The 16789-nt window shown below is 44.1% G+C and overlaps 1 protein-coding gene across 9 annotated transcripts in view; it reads right to left on the bottom strand.

The window, feature by feature from the left end:
- Positions 1-16789, bottom strand: part of LOC134482310 (uncharacterized) — a 445899-nt gene that overhangs the window by 381101 nt on the left and 48009 nt on the right. The window contains exons 5-9 of one of the 9 annotated variants that reach the window (XR_015639601.1): positions 5268-5422; positions 3965-4075; positions 3432-3516; positions 2836-2957; positions 1184-2579 (exon numbers count right to left, since the gene is read on the bottom strand). The exons of the other annotated variants lie outside the window; for them this stretch is intronic. The gene's annotated coding sequence lies outside the window, so the exon portion shown is untranslated. Of the gene's footprint in view, positions 1-1183; positions 2580-2835; positions 2958-3431; positions 3517-3964; positions 4076-5267; positions 5423-16789 lie in introns of those variants that run through there. 9 annotated transcript variants of the gene reach the window in all.

The raw sequence follows: 16789 nt of genomic DNA, 5'->3' as shown, positions 1-16789 counted from the left end.
TTCCTGGTGGAACTGATAGAATTTGTTTAATTTCATCCCATCCTTCTGGCCCATTTTATGCCTTAGGACCCACCTCTCCCAAAGTCTACTGTCAAGATCTACAGTGCCTTACCAATCTAAGCGAGTTTGGGCACTTTACCCTCTCTGGGCCTGCCTGATTCCCAGCCTCAAATGATGTAAATCCCTCTTCTGAATGGTCCCAGGCTTCTGGAGAATTCTCTTATGATATGTTCACCAAATGTCTCTATCCTATAGAGATGTGGGGCTTTTTTTTAATCTTTTTAACCAAAGAAGCTCCAAGCCTCTTGAGGTCACTAGTATCTTGCCCCTGAGGCACTGAGACGCAGCAGGCACATAATATTGGTACTCTAAAAATAATCTGATTCAACACAAAAGGTTTAGGAGAATGGGATTCAACAAAATTCAAGAAGTCCAGAGGATAGTGTAAAACAGTCATGATTCTGTGAAATCTATTCACTCTTTCACTTTTACTACTATTCCCATAAAAGAATTAAAGGTCATTAAAAAAAAAACTCAGCTAATTGTTTTTGTGTTGGTCAAAGTAACATGTATGGACACAGACAGAACACACATGTCCAAAGGCATACCACTAATACACACCGGAGAACACACATGCCTACAAATACCCAACACCAATATTTGTTTAATCTCTAGCATACAAAGCTTCTTGTTTGCAAAATAGAGCAAAGGGGAGGCCTCCTGCTGTTGTTCATCCTTACAAAATTCTAGATGCAGATCTGGAGAGTTGGCTCAGAAGCTAAGAGCATTTGGTCTCCACTGGAGGACACAGATTCAGCTCCCAGATCCCATATCAGGCTGCCCACACCCTTCTTCAACTCCCATTATGGAGGATCTAATGCCCTCCTCTGGCTTCCTCAGGCGCTGCATACATGGAGTGCAAATACATCTGTGTAGGTAAAACATTCATACACACAAAATAAAATATTTTTTTACTTACTCCCTAATGATTTAAATCCCTTCTCACTTCAAAGTAGGCTCTTTCACAATTTCTAAGTGTTTGCTGATTGACAATAGATGCTTGACTCTAAGCATCCATTCACTATGGTGCTTTGAACTTCACTTAACAATAATACAAAAAAGTAAAAGTACGACATTACTGAGAACTACAGCAAAGCCAGTAGACAAATGGAGTCCTCTATTTGGAAAAAACTAATTTATTTTTACACAAGCTGTTAAAACAAAGGTTATCAGGTATGGCTGTGCCCCTAAACAAAATGACCTTAAGTATGTTACTTAGCCACACTGGGCATCTATACCTTATGTGCTAAGTCAAGAAGGTCATGGGTATCTGTATGGAGTTCTGTTCCTAGAATGTGACACAGTGTTGAATGATATCTGTGTCTTCTCATAGCATCACTGCCAGCTTTCCAAGGCTTCTAAGGCTTCCAAGGCTTCCAAGTCTTTGTTGTGAAAATCATCCCCAAATTTCCAGCCTAAGCCACAAAACCCACACCTTGCTCAGCTGCCTTAATGAGCAGGAGAACTCTGCTCCACACTGTCACCCAGGGACACTGGCAGATGGAGAAGCCTGTGCCTAAAAAGCCCTGGGCCTCTTCTATTACTGCAGCAGGAAAGAGAAGTTTCAGGGTCACACACCAGCTGTTGCTTGCTGAGCTCAGAAGGGACCCACCTCCCCCGCCCCATGCACAGCCCAAAATGGACACAGTTCAAGAGAAGTCACTGCTGTCTCTATGCATCCTGAGACACTGCTCCATCCAAAGATGTGCCCACCTCCAGCCTACCTTCCACAGAACAAAATAAGGCACTGGGGATCTAGGCCAAAGCCAGACTGCCTCCCCTAAGACTGACCAGAAGTAGACAGACAGACAAACATCACTGCCCAGTCTAGGAACAAAGCCCCACCACAAGGCCAGTGAGGTCTTTGCCCATAGCAAACTGTGTCCAGTTGATTGGTGCCACCTAGATCAAAGCCATCATAGCCATTCTCAGGTCCCAGAGTCAGCCCCATGTCCATTGCCTTGGAGCCAGGACAGGTCCTGAGTGCCTGGCCTCTTCCATTTTCTACTTCCTGGCTAGACAAATCACCCAGGTATAAAAGGTCGCCTTGGCATACCTCTGCTCTCCTGGCCCCCTGGTAGGACCTGCACGTCCCAAACTCTGGCCATCCCCAGTCAGATGACAATATCTTAGGAAGATCCTCTACCCAAATCACCAAGCCTCCGTCTTTCCTGGATTTCTATCCTCTGGAACACTAGCAGCAAAGGGAAGATGAAGGGCTTTTCCATCGAGAAAATAGAGAAGGGGTGGAGGGTAACTCAACAGCAAAGAACTAGCTTAACATGCACAATGTTCTAGGCTCTGTCCCCAGGACTGCCAAAAACAAGGTGAAGGTGTCTCTTCCTCTCATCCAAAGAGCATATTTGACCATAAAAGAAGACACAGGGTGTTCCCCAACTCTTCAGGCACTCTTAGGCAAGCTATACCACCTCTGAATGGAGAGAAGAGGAGGATTGTGAATATCCATTGGCTCATTCTCTGTGGGGTAGAGTCACATATATGCTGATGTGGTGTCCAGCCTAGAAAATATGGCAAGATGGCCAATGAACCATGAATGTCCTCAGCTAACATTTTACCATGAGGAAGGTCTTCCCACATTAGAGATGAACAAGCCAAGCTGGTAGTTTGGATGAAAACCATCCCCTATAGGCTTCGGTATTAAATCACTGAGTGCCTGGTTGGTGGTGCTGTTTGGGAAGGTTTAAGAGCTGTGGCTTTGCTGGGATATATATGTCACTGGCAGAGGGGTCTTTGAGAGTTTGAAGCCCATCTCACCTTCAGTTTTCTCTCTCTGCTTCATGCTTGTGGCTGGAGATGTGAGCTCTCATCTTTCTGCTTCTACCATCATGCCTGCCATTTGCTGTCATGCCTTCCCACCATGGTGGGCTCTTATCCCTCTGGAACCAGAAACCCAAATAAAGTCATCCTTCCGTAAATTTTTCTGGTAATCATGTTTTATCACAACATCCAAAAATTAATATATAGAGGCTTCCACTGGTTATATGAACAGCCCAGGTTGCAAAGCTAGCAGGGGAGAGCTCAAGGGCCTAGCAATCATAAACTGCATCATACTCTGCACAGGCTCTGGGGACTGTTAGTTAGTTAGTTAGTTAGTTAGTTAGTTAGTTAGTTAGTTTGTTAGAGGAGGTGGTTAGAACTCAGCTCAGATGAGATTTGCTAAGCATCTTCCAAGTGCTGGTGTGGTCCCAAGCAAGTGATGGGGGTGTGGTGGGGGGTAGGTATCTGGTGGTGATGGATGCTGATCCCCGCCCTAGGGGAGCCTGAGTCACAGCAGGGGTGCCATGTAACTGTTAGAACTGTTCTTTCCCATGCTCTACTCAAATCATATTCTTTACTTCATTGTGAAATACCAATGACTGGAGAAACCAGAGAGGTCTTTTCAGGGAAGAGAGCAGGTGAGCCAACTCTTGAGTCTTGTGCTAAGAAGCTGGATTCCTGCAGGCAGAGGGTAAGCTAGTTAAAGGGCCGTACAACTGTACATTTGTCATGATAGCCATTCTCTAAGAACCCTGACTTCAATATTGTGATGGTTTATATACGCTCGGCCCAGGGAGTGGCACTATTATGAGGTATGGCCTTGTTGGAGTAGGTGTGTCACTGTGGGCGTGGGCTTTAAGACCCTCATCCTAACTGCCTGGAAGCCAGTCTTCCCCTAGCAGCCTTCAGATGAAGATGTAGAACTCTCAGTTCTGCCTGTACTGTGCCTGCCTGGATGCTGCCATGTTCCCACATTAATGATAACAAACTGAAGCTCTGAACCTGTAAGCCAGCCCCAATTAATTGTTGTCCTTTATAAGACTTGACTTGGTCATGGTGTCTATTCACAGCAGTAAAACCCTTACTAAGACAAATATCTACAACCTAAGTTCATGTCCTCACTCACTGTGCTTTTGAACAAATCCCTGTTCTTCTTGGCACCAGCTTCCTCATCGAGAACTTGGAGACTATGCTGAGGGTACCATGTTCCAGACCCATCAGGAGGTTGAGATAGGGGCTGATTGGAAAAGCACGGGATAAATTATAAACACACAACAAATGTGGCTCATCATGGTTGCTATGGCTACATACAGGGAACCAACAGGAACCATGTTCCCAGCTGCCTCCCCATAATGAGGCAGCAGCTATGGCTTCAGCAAAGCAGGTGGGTTGTGCCCCCCCTTGCTTTGCATCACAGAGCCCATGAGACAAAACTTTGGGAATGAGAGAACCCACAGCTACTGGGTAGGACCCAGAGGGGAGAAATATAGTGTCGGCAAAGTGATGTGTACTCCAAGCACCATGAGGACTGAACCCTAGTGGTGCAGGAGCCATAGTGGGTCACAGCTGTGCCTCCTAAATATAGCCTGACTTCAGCTCCCCATGGAGTTAGGGAGTCTGAGCTGGTTTGCAGCGAAAGCTCTAAAAATAAAGCTACCAGCAGGCCTCTCATTCTCCTTGCATGTTCAGGGCCTACAGGCTGACTCTGCACCTGGGGACCAGAAGGAGAGGGTAGAACGAGGTGCTGAACCATAGGTTGCTTTCTGATGACACCTGATCCTCTTGACAGAAGTGAGCAAGTGAATTCAGTGTCCTGACTTCGGTCAGGTAAGAAAGCATCTGGATTTGGTCACACGTTATCAGACACCTCTGTTCACCTGAAGGAACTATCTTTCCCACTTTGTAGATGAAGACATGGAGGTTGCTTGGTGCAGTGATGTGATTCAGCCAGGGTCAGAGGAATAATAAACAGTATTGAATCATTGAATCTTTCCATACCAGTTCAGCCAATTTTTTTTAATGTTTATATTACCTAAATGTAATCATGGGTTTCATCATGACATTTTCATACATACATGGTGTATTTGGTCATATCTGCTACCACTGACTCCCAGCATGCTCTCTTGTACCCTCCCACTTCTGCCTTCCTCTTCCCATAAGTGTCCCCTTTCCTATTCTACTTTGACATGGTAAGTTTATCTCCAGTTGTGTACAGGAGCATGGCACCTTACTTGTGGCTATACCTCTGAAGAAAATGACTCACTTCCCTTGGCAGCCACCACCTACCTTGGGAAGGAGTGGGACCCTGTGAGTCCCTCCTGCCTCTGTGACAGCATGCTGATGGGCCCAATCTCTCACATTATGCACACTGACCACAGCGGCTATTACAGTGCCAAGCAGCCTGCCCCATGCTCAGGCTCTCTCCTCACCACCTCTCTTCTGCAGTGTTCTTTGAGCCTCAGAAGGGTCAATTCAGATGTGTCATCCAGGGTTTGGCATCAAATGGTTATGTGTCTCTGTAGTTCCTGCTGCCCAGTGCATAAAAAGAAGCTCCTCTGACCAAGGATAACAGCAGTGTCAGTCTCTGGGGACAAACATAATTACTTAGAAGTCATTTTGACAGCAGCCAGGCCACTCTTACACAAAGAGACTGCCACTATTCTCTGCACACACCCTTTCATAGCCTTCACCATGCCATCCCCACTCCCGCCAGAGTCCAATGCTACCCCTGTCTTCCCTAGTCTGCCATAAAAGAAGTGTAGAACTCCCCAAGGCAAGAAATGATGGCTGTCTGTTCTTTCTCTCCACTCAGCTCCTAGAATAATTTCAGGGAATCTATTCAGTTTTTGTTGACTACCTAACTCCTCCCTTTGTCTTATATTCCACCTCCGACCCATGACAAATCCCACAGGTTCACCCTTACCTGGAAACAACCTATATGTTCATCAGCTATACTGTGTCCATATCATGGAATATGATGGAATGAACCATTGACACAATGATGCATGAGTTCCACAGTGACAATGCTGAGTGAAAGAGATGGGAATGTACATGCTATCCATACAAAACTCTAGCAATACATATGTGTGCATGTGTGTTGTGAATTATATATAAATATATTATATACATATATGAATATAATGTAATATATCATATACATATGAATATATAATATATTGTAATATATGTGTATATATGCAGAAATAAGACAGATGACTGCCTGGGACACAGAGGGAATGGGAAACAAGGGTTGGTGCACATGAGCAGGTGAGAGGGTACCAAGGAATAAGGAATGGTGGAAATGCTCATTACCTTGGGTATTGGGGTGACATAGATAAATGCATACACTAAACTCATTAAATACACATGTTAGGCATGGCCTCTTTATGTTGATTAGACATCAGCAAAGTTGTCTTCTAAAGTGCATCAAGGGGTTGGGGATTTAGCTCAGTGGTAGAGCACTTGCCTAGCAAGCGCAAGGCCCTGGGATCGGTCCCCAGCTCTGGAAAAAAAAATCACTAAAGTGCATCAAAAACTCAGCCATTTCTCATCACTTCTGCTGCTTCCCATCCAGGCTCAAGGTCCTACACCATCTTTGACTGCCTCATCTTCCTTGCCCCAGCCCTGCTGAAATGTCACTATCAACAGAACATGCCATCCTCTGTGCCATAGAGGCTTTGCTCCCTGTTGCCCTGTGCCCCTATCCCCAGGAGCTTTGCTCATTGGCTGATGATAAGTCGCATCTGCCCTTTCTCCAAAGACTGGCTCTTACCTGCCAGGGAGGATACATCTCTCACCCAAGGGTCATATGCAGTTGCTGCAGGATAGGAAGATCCAGCAGATGATTCTGCAGAAAGGTTTATGGGAAACCTAGACTAGCATACTGAGCTCCTTCCTCTTCCCTAGCCTGGTTCACTCCCTACAAGCTGCTCCTGGGTAAGGCTCTCTCAATAAGTGCCTGCATTTGTTAAATGCATAGAAGAACCTAAGACAACTGGGACCCAAGTGTTCCTGGGAAACTAAGGAGGGGATTCTGCTAAGAGTCACTCGCCTGGAAATAGGTAGTGATTTTCGTGTTCGGAGTACTTAGTGGAGTTTAGTACAGTTGACTCTACTTGTGCATGAGTGTACACATGCCAGTTTATATGCGTGTGCATGTATATGTGATAAATATGTATAAATATAGATATATAGATATCGATAGATGATACATAAATAAAAATGATACAGATATAGATAGATGTAGCTATGTTTGTGTGCATGCAGGTACACATGTATGTGTATGTGTGTGACCAGACATGTGGAAGTCAGAGATCAATCTCAGGATCCTTTATTTCTCCTATTGGTCACTTTGGCTTTTAAAGACTCATTTTCATTTTAATTGTGCAGACAGGTGTGTATATGCACAAGAGTATGGTTGCCTATGGAGGCCAGAGATGTCAGATCCCCTAGAGCTGGTGTTACAGGTGATTATGAGCCATCAGATGTGGGTGCTGGGAACCGAACTCAGATCCTCTTAAGAACTGAGCTCTTACTCTCCAGTGCCCTCCATTTTTCTTTTTTCTTTCTTCCTTTCTTTTTTTAAGACAGAGTTTCTCACAGAACCTGGAGCTCATTGATCCAGCTAGACAGACTGGCCAATGAGGTCCAGTATCTACTTGTCTCCATCCTTCTCTTCCCCAGCACTAAAGTTACATAAATACAGGCAGGCAGACAGACAGACAGACACCATTGCAGCCAACTTCTAGGTGGGTGCTGAGCATCCTAACTTAGGTCCTTATGCCTGCATGGCACACACCTTACTCACACAGCATTGTTCTAGCCCAGTTGCTATGACATTTACCTGTTAAACTGGGCTGGGTGCTGGGAGACACACACAGGATGGTGCAAAAGCCCCAGAGGTTGAGAGGGACGGGAGATGCTAAGTACAAGGACTCTCAAGTGAGAACACCATGCTTTGAAGAGAGAATATGACAAGCTTGAGACAAATCAATCAGCAATGCAAAGTAAGTGTGAGAGGTGCAGAACTCCTTGAATGTCATTTAAGATCTTCAGTTCCTGAGTTTGGACAGCAGAGAGCACTGAGGTCAGACATAGGGCATAATCACAAGAGCTGCAGGGCTTTGGAAATCCTGCCTCTTTAGTCCAGTTACTCTCATCTGCCAAGTTAAGATGCTGATGGAAAGAAAAGGACTCTGAAACATAATCTAGAAGTATCCAAATTGATACACTTGAACCCTTAGGGTTTCCAATCTGCCTGCAGCCCCAACAGCTGCTACAAGGTCTATTCTTCTGGATGACAAATCTCTTCCTTGCCATCACTGCCATATTGGAAGTCTGCCTACACTTCTTCCCGGTACAGTCCTGACCCTCATTAGCCAACAGAAGTTTAACTGTGAATCACAGCCAGGATTCACAAGGTAGGTGTCCGGTCTGCTAAGAGACCCACCTGTGAGACCTGGCTTGGACATACCATGAGACACTGAGAGGGAAGGTATAGAAGCTGGGGCCAAGGGGCTCATACTGCAATGGCTCATGACGTGGCAGAAACCACACTAGAGCTGGTTTAATGTCAGCATGATTCTGGGGAGTTATTATAACAAGTCATGGGGAGGCGATCTTTAAGATTCAATGATTCCTGAAACCTAACCTAATCCCTAGTTGCTGGCCATTTGCAGAAAATGTTTGCTTAAATCTGATGCAAGAAAGTAAGAACTTGATGCTCCAGGAGCCAAAAGAGTGTTGCTTAGAAGTTGCGTTCAGAAAAGATGAAGATCCAGGCAAACCTATCACATTCTCAATAGCTTAGAAAGACCAATCATCTCCAAAAGAAGGACCAAGACCACTCAGTGGAGAAAGAGTGGCTTTCTCAACAAACATTGTTTGACCAACAAATGGATGTCCACATGCAGAAAAGTGAAGTTGGGACCTTACTTCATATGATTGCAAGAATGAATTCAACTGGATCAACAATTTAAATATAAGAGCTAAAACCAAAAACTCCTTGAATAGAGCAGTAGACTCTTAGACATGACAGCAAAAGCCAGAGGAATGGAGGAATGAGGCATCACCACAACCAAAACCCTTTGTGCATCACATGATATTATCAAGAAAGTGAAGAGTGAGTCCTAAAACTGAATAAAACAAAAGCTATGCAAATAATGCATATGATAAGAGTCCAGTATTCAAAACATATACAAAGAACTCTAACAAGTAGACAGCAAAACAACAACAACAAACACAAACAATCTAATCTAAGAAAATATGAGCGAAGAACTTGAATGGCTATTTCTACGAAGTATAGAAAGAGTCAGCATCCACATTGAAGATGCTTAAGGTCAGTGGTCATTTGGAGAATGCAAATCAAGACCACAGTGAAGTATCATTTCACACCTACTAGGAAAATGGTAATTTTAAAAAACTAAACACCACAAAGTAACGCGTGTTGTCAAGATGTCTGGACATTGTTGTTAAGGATGTAGGGATGCAAAGTGCTTCCCGTAGCAACAATGAAAAGCAACTTGGCAGTTTCTCAAAAAGTTAAATATAGATTTGCCTAACGGCCCCTCAATTCCACTACTAAATGTATCCCAAAATTTTTTTAATTTTATTTCTTCTGTTTGAGATAAGGTCTCCCTGGGTAGCCAAGAATACCCTAAAAATCATTATGTAGCCAATAGTAGTGTCCAATTCATGATCCTTCTGCCTCGGCCTGCCTCATGCTGGTATTACCACCATGTACCACCATGCCCAACGGTGCAAAACAATTTAAAGCATATATTTAAACAAATGGATGTCCCTAAGTGTTCACGGCAGTGCTGTTAACAAAAGCCAGAAGGTGGCACCTACTCAAGTGCTGACCAGTGTGGATGAATGGCTGAACAAATCACAATGGACAGATGTATACATAGACACATAGAGATGGACATAATAAAATACATTCACCTGTAAAAAGGACTGAAGGGCTGACAACACAGCTAAACCTCAGAAACATCATCGTGCCATAAATGGAATTACGTAATTCCATTTGCAGGAAACGTCCAGAAGAGATGAATGCAGATGGGCAGAAGGCAGCTTGGTGGCTATGAGGCCTGTGATGGGTCAGGAGAAAGTGCTTAATTGCTTCATTGGAGGAGTGATGGAAATGTCTTGGAATAAGACAGGAGTGGTGGTTACACAACATCAAAAATGTACTCAAGTGCCCCTGAATTGCTGCCTGTAAGATGGTTGATTTCATGTGATGTGAATTTTTGCCTCAATAATTTATTAAGTGGGGAAAGGATGAAAATTGGATGAGCCGAAGGCTGAGCCGAGACCTCTGGCACACTGGGTCCTCAAAAAGGAGCAGGGCAGTCCATTTTCCACGGAGTGAAAAGAGCACCATATGAAACCACTGGCCCTGCTAGGATAAGCTTGTGTGGAACTGGGGTCCCCACGGCCATCTGAACTGAAAAAGATTAGAAGGAACAGGAGGTCGTGGTTCTGACTTCCAAAAGCAAAGTGGGTGGAATTGTCTTACATGCATCAAAATTGGGGTGGCAGGAAGGAATCGGGCCAACCTACAGTGTCAGCAACTGTGGTCTGCACACAAAATCCCATTCACCCTGTTTTTGTAAAGTTTTATCAGAAAGAATCATGTTCATCTGATTAGATGCTATCTGCAGTTCCTTTGGGGTTGCTGCAGCCAAATGGAGGTGGCCATAAAAATGATCCACTGCCTGCAAAGCCTAGAATATTTATGTATCTATTCATCCTTTCTAGATAGGTTCACTGGCTTCAAACCTATGGAAATGCCTAATAGAGCCCACGATTCTAGTAAACCAGTAGGGGGTTCTTTGTACTATGGGGAATCAACAGAGATGAATGTGTGTGACCGAATGTAGACTCACTAAGTAGAAAACACAGTACTTGCCCTGTTTCCAGATCTGTGCCAGTTCTTAGACCCAGAATTCATCAATTAAAAAAGAAGTTGAGTTTGAGTCCTCTGGTGAAAAGAGGACTTGTAACACTATAGTCAATATACGCTTGTAGACCCATGGCCATGTCCTGAGAGAACCAAGGTCTTACAACAAAGAATAGAAGTTCCAGCTGTCCAGAGGGTTGTTAGATGTGGGGGCTCAGTTGTTGTTGATACTCTAAGACACAAAGCCTAACCGTAGCCCCTTATAAAAGAGGTGCTAGAGATCACGTAAATGTGAGTCCCTACACTAAAGCTGAATGTTTCCAATAATTCATTCCAGTTCTAGAATACATAAGTGAAATACACACACACACACACACACACATACACACATGCACACACACGCACACACACACACACACTCACACACATGAAAAAGGCAGGTCAGATGAACCCTGTCATTTCCTCCCCTACAGTGATCTACTACAAACCAATTAGTTATGCCCCACAGCTTCAAGGGCTGAGTGCTGTGCTAGTAATATTTTTTGTGGTAGTGTTTCAAATTTTGGAAGGCATGGGTTTGCACTGTGTGTGTGTGTGTGTGTGTGTGTGTGTGTGTGTGTGTGTGTGTGTGTGAATCTGTCTGTCCAACTGTCTGTACCTATATCCTCTGACGCTCCTGCTGCCACGATGCTCTACTTCACTGTGAACAACTACCAACAAAATCATGAGCCAAAATCAGTCTTTTTCCCTGTGAGCTGATCGTGTCAGGTTTCATCACAGCTGTGACAGGCTGGTTAACACAGTCACCAGGAACCCACTAACATAATGGCAAGCAAGCAGGACAGCAGGACAGCAGGACAGCAGGACAGCAGGACCGCTCTTATTCTGAAGCTCCTTTCCAATTCTACACTCATCCAAAGAAGCATCCCCAGTTCACAGCCATTTGTGTGAGTTGAGCATCAGAATTCCTCCACAGGTCTGTCTTGGGGTTCTGGTGAGTCTGTCTTACTCGGTGACAATGTAACTGACAGGGTCTGAGTTACCTGGACTTTCCACAGGGCCACACTGATGCACTATGTTGATAATGGCATGTGACATTACTACAGAGGCAGTGATAAGTGTGGTCAGAAGATCAAATACAGGATAAGTTCTCCTTTCCCAAATTTTGAGACTTCAGGAGGTTTTCAGATTTTGGAATGCCTGCATATCCCTAACATGGTATTTTTTGTGACCCTACTCATGTCGAATGGGCAATTCATTGTATTTTGTATATACTTTATACACATGGTCAGAAGGCAGTATTGCATGATACTTTTAGCCAGTCTGCCTTTTGACTGGGACCTCCCCATACACATATATGAGGTTTGTGCTTCCTGCTCTTACAGAAGACCAGAGTTCAGAGCACCAGGCAGGGTAGCTTGCAATTGCCTGTAACTTCAGCTCCAGGAGATCTGTGGGCATACAAACATAGCATTCAATCACACAGGCATGCACATATATCAAAATAAAAGTAATTAAGAAACGCATTCTAAAGCAGCCTCCAGCATGCTGCAGTAGATACACTGGTGGAGAGTGTAGGATGTCAACTGACTTGAGACAAGAAATGCCCATCGTGAGGAGCAAGTGAGTGATCTATCAGAAGAGGGAAGTAGAATATCCAAGATCAGATTTTAACTAGTACAGATACAGACATCACTAGCCAAATAGCTTGCACACATTCAGTGTTCCCAAACGTTTTCACCAATCTACCTCCTCAGCTCACACCTATGCTCATGTAACAACTAATAAAGAGACAAACCCTCCAGGCTGGTCCATAAATGCTGATGCAGTGAACATTGCTGGACTACATGCTTCCTCAAAGGCCCTGAAGTCTTCCAATAGAGCAGCAGTTCCCAACCACTGTGACCCTTTAATATAATTCCTCATGTTGTGGTGACCTCCAACCATTCAATTATTTTTGATCCTACTTCATAACTGTAATTTTGCTACTGTAATGAATTGCAATGTAAATATTTGTGTTTTCCACTGGTCTTAGGTGACCCTTGGAAAGGGTCATATGACCTTTAAAGGGTTCACAACCCATAGGTTAAAAACTGCTGAAATAAAGGGAAAGATTCAGAGGGGAGGTAGGGATACACAGTGACTGATGAAATCTAGTAAATGATGTAGCTTTTGAGTTAAGAGTCTTAAGGAGCACAAAGACAGGAGCAAGTCTGGGGCAGAGACATGTGAATAGTCTTTTGGAAGTGGACACAACATGTAAAGGCCTTTGAACTATATGTTAACACATCCTTTGGGTTACCCACTGTGAAAACCTAGCCAGGCAGTGTAGTCACAGTCTCAGGCAACTGTTGATTTTCACAGAAGCAGAGAAACCATGATGGCATTAACCACCATCCGTGATACACACAGAACAGTACAGACTGTCACCAAGAGAGCAGCTGTCATTGCTTTTTGGCCTCAGGCACATAAGGGGCTATCACATGGCCAAGAGTAACTACCCTTGATCATCAGAAGGAAAATGTACTTTGATGTCACCTAATGGGAGGAGAAATTTATCTGGAATCTAGTTGCTCTCCTGGGGTCTAAGTATCACTATGCCTAGCATTACCTAAAAATTGTCAACTACAGCTTGGTATGGCTATGCTAATCAGGATCTCAGACTCCTTGTAGTTGAGTGCCTGTGTCTCATACCAGTAAAGTTACTCAGGTCAGGGGACATCCCAACCAAGTCTGAAGCAAATATTAGAAGAAGGTAATGAAGAAAAAGAATTCAATCTGTCCTTGAGACCAGATGCTGCAGTGGAGACTGTAACTTGCTCTATTAAGCCCCTAATAAGCTTGGGACCTGTGATGTCAGAATTAGAGAAATGTGCAAAGAAGGCTAAAGTGGAAACTTAAGGACTCTTCAGAAAGTCAGTTGAATGTTGATGGGGCAAACACATGAAGGAATATTAGACATAGGTGAAAGACTAAGGCAGACTTGTGAAGGAATGTTTTGCTGAAGCAGACACAGGAAAGAGGATGTTTTTGTGTGTGATGGTTAATTTTAATTGTCAACTTGATTGGGCTGAGACAATAAAAAACACACAGAGAGATTAAAAAGCACACTCGGGTGTGTCTGTGATAGCGATTCCAGAGACAGCTAAGTCTCAAGGTCTCTGATCTAACCAATGGATTGATGGATTCATAAGGTGATGGCACTTGGGGGCTGTTGAGGTTTGAATGAAGATGCATGACCCCCATAGACTCACAGGGAATGTAATATTGGAGGTGTGGCCTTATGGGAGGAACTGTATCGCTGGAGGTGGGCTTTGAGGTTTCAGAAGCTCAAGCAAGGCCTAGTGGCTCACACTCTTCCTGCTATCTGCCAAACCATATGTAGAACTCTCAGCTCCCTCTCCAGCACTATGTCTGCCTGCACACTGCCATGCTTCCCACCATGACAGTCATGGACTAAGCCTCTGAACTGTAAGCCAGCCCTAATTAAATGTTTTCCTTTATAAGAGTTGCCGTGGTCATGGTATCTCTTCACAGCAACAGAAACCCTGAAGCAGAGGCCATGGAGAAAGGTACTAAGACTGGTTGGAGAAAATAAGTCAGCAGAGGAGTGTCCTCAGGTGCTGTGGTGGTTTGAAAGAGATGTCCTCCATAAAACCTTAGACATTTTAATATTTGGTCCCAGTTGGTAGCTAATTAGGAAAGAGGCATGGCCTTACTGGAGGAAGTATGTCACTAGGGTTGGGCCTTGAGGTTCAAAAGCCATCATGTGCCATTCCAAGTGTTTTAGTTGGCTTGAATTGTTTGTTGTTGTTTTTGAACTTGACACAAATTAGGTTATCTGAGAAGAGGAAATTCAGCTGAGGTCTCCATCAGATTTCCTGTGTGCAGGTCTGTAGTACACTTTCTTGAGTAACTACTGAGTAATGGAGAGTGTCACCCTGGGCAGGTGGTCCTGACTTATACATTAGGAGCAATCCAGTGAGCACTGTTCTTCCATAGCTTCTATCTCAGTTCTGACTCCAGGTTCCTGCCTTGACTTCCTGAAGTGATGAGCTAGGGTATGTAAATGTAAGTTTAAATAAGCCATTTCCTCTCTAAGTTACCTTTGGTGTTTTATCACAGCCATAGAAACCCTAACTAAGTTACCCAGTTTGTTCTCTTGGTTTCCTGACTGTAATTCAAGAAGTGAGCTTTCAGCTATTGCTTTAGCTGCCTGCCAACTGCTACCTCCACTCCACCATCATAGACCCTAAACCTCTGAAACCATAAGCCCCAGCTAAACCCTTCCTGATATAAGTTGCCCTGCTCATGGCACTAGAGGTCTATACATTACCCTGGTTTCTTCCTGTTATTCTTCCATTCCTCTGGTCTACCATGAATGAATGACATCTCCAGAACCATAAGCGAATTAAGTCTTCCTTCCTCCCTTTAATTGTTCCTATAAGCAACTGGGCACAGCAACACAAAGGTAATGAACACAGTGCTTAAACAGAGGTGTGTCTTGTGGATAGTTTTGGTCTTCTGGTGTCAGTCAGTAATACAAATGACACAAACTCCTAAACATTATAAAAGACAGATGGTACCTAATACCTTTGGTCATGTGTGTTTGTGGTACATGTGTGTACATGATCACATGTATATATATTTGTGGATGCATAAGCACTCATGATAGCATGTGTACGAGGCCAAAGGTTTGTGTTGGGGGTCTTCCACAATCACTCTCCGTGTTATTTTTTAAGATGGTGTCTTAGTCAACTTTTCTATTGCTGTTCTGAGATGCATGACCAAGGTAATTTATAAAACATTTATTGGGACTTGACAATGCAGATGGATAGTTTAGTTCATAACCATCATGGTGAGGCCTACGGCTGCAGGCAGACAGGCATGGTGCTATAGCAGACACTAACAGCCTTCATCTTGAGACAATGACCATAAGGCACAGAGAGAGCACTAACTGGGAATGGATTGAACTTTTAAAATATCAAAGTCCACCCCCAATGACACACCTCCTCCAACAAGACCATGTCTCATCTTTCCCAACATAATCCCAACAAGGACCAAACATTCAAATATCTGAGCCTATGGGGAACATTCCCATTCAAACCATCATAGACAAGATCTCTCCCACTGACCCTGAAGCTCACTGATTTGGATAGACTGGCTAACCAATGATCTTCAGGGATCCTCTTGGCTCCTCCTTCCACTCCCAATTCTGTAGTTACAGACACAAGCCACGACCACTCCCCTTTGGTTTTTGTATAGGGGCTGCAGATCCACTCAGTCCTCATACTTTCATGAGAAGCACTTTACCAATTGAGCGATCCACACAGACACTTTTTAACCCCTGCCATGTGTCAGGCACTTCACAGGCATGATGCTACATCATTTTAATGAAGGTTTCCAGTAGGTTGTTATTAGCATTCTTACTTTGCCCATGGGCAAAGGATTACTGGTACAGAAGGAATTGCAAGCTCAGATGCCTTTGATGACCAGACAGATAAGAAATGAGGAAAGGGTCCATGGGAGCCAGTAGCTGGGAGTGTGAAGACTGCAATGAGCCAGCCAGCACCTGTCCCATTTTAATAGGCCAGCTCCTGCTCAGCTGAGTAAAGAGCACATGGATCCCTGTGGTCATTCAAAGGACCTTCATGTGAAATTCTCTCATTTTTAACTGTTAGCAACTAATTCCAAAACTATAAAACACCACGAGTGTCACATCTGACCTGTGGGCCATGAGCTTGCAGCCTATGCAGTCACTGATTCAGATGCCAATGGATATTCATGTAAAAGGGCTTAGTGGCCCTTAATACCCAGTACTCTGTCTTTCTGTGTCCCTAGCACACCTTCATCGTTGTGACTCCCCATCTATGCAGTCAGCCTTCCTCTCCCTCTTCCTCCTTTCCTCTTTCCACTTTTTTCCTTTGTCTGTAAGACTAAAGACATCCCAAAGACTTACTGTAGAGAAAGGATGTGTTCTGCCTCCCTCCCAGCATCTAGTTTTTCTTTCTCTGGAGAAGGGAAGGAAACACAGCAGGCCAGAGAAAG

The sequence above is a fragment of the Rattus norvegicus genome, chromosome 16 (assembly GCF_021556685.1).
Source record: "Rattus norvegicus strain SHRSP/BbbUtx chromosome 16, alternate assembly SHRSP_T2T, whole genome shotgun sequence".
In the NCBI taxonomy this organism is placed as follows: domain Eukaryota; kingdom Metazoa; phylum Chordata; class Mammalia; order Rodentia; family Muridae; genus Rattus; species Rattus norvegicus.
This window is presented reverse-complemented; position numbering and strand designations above follow the sequence as displayed.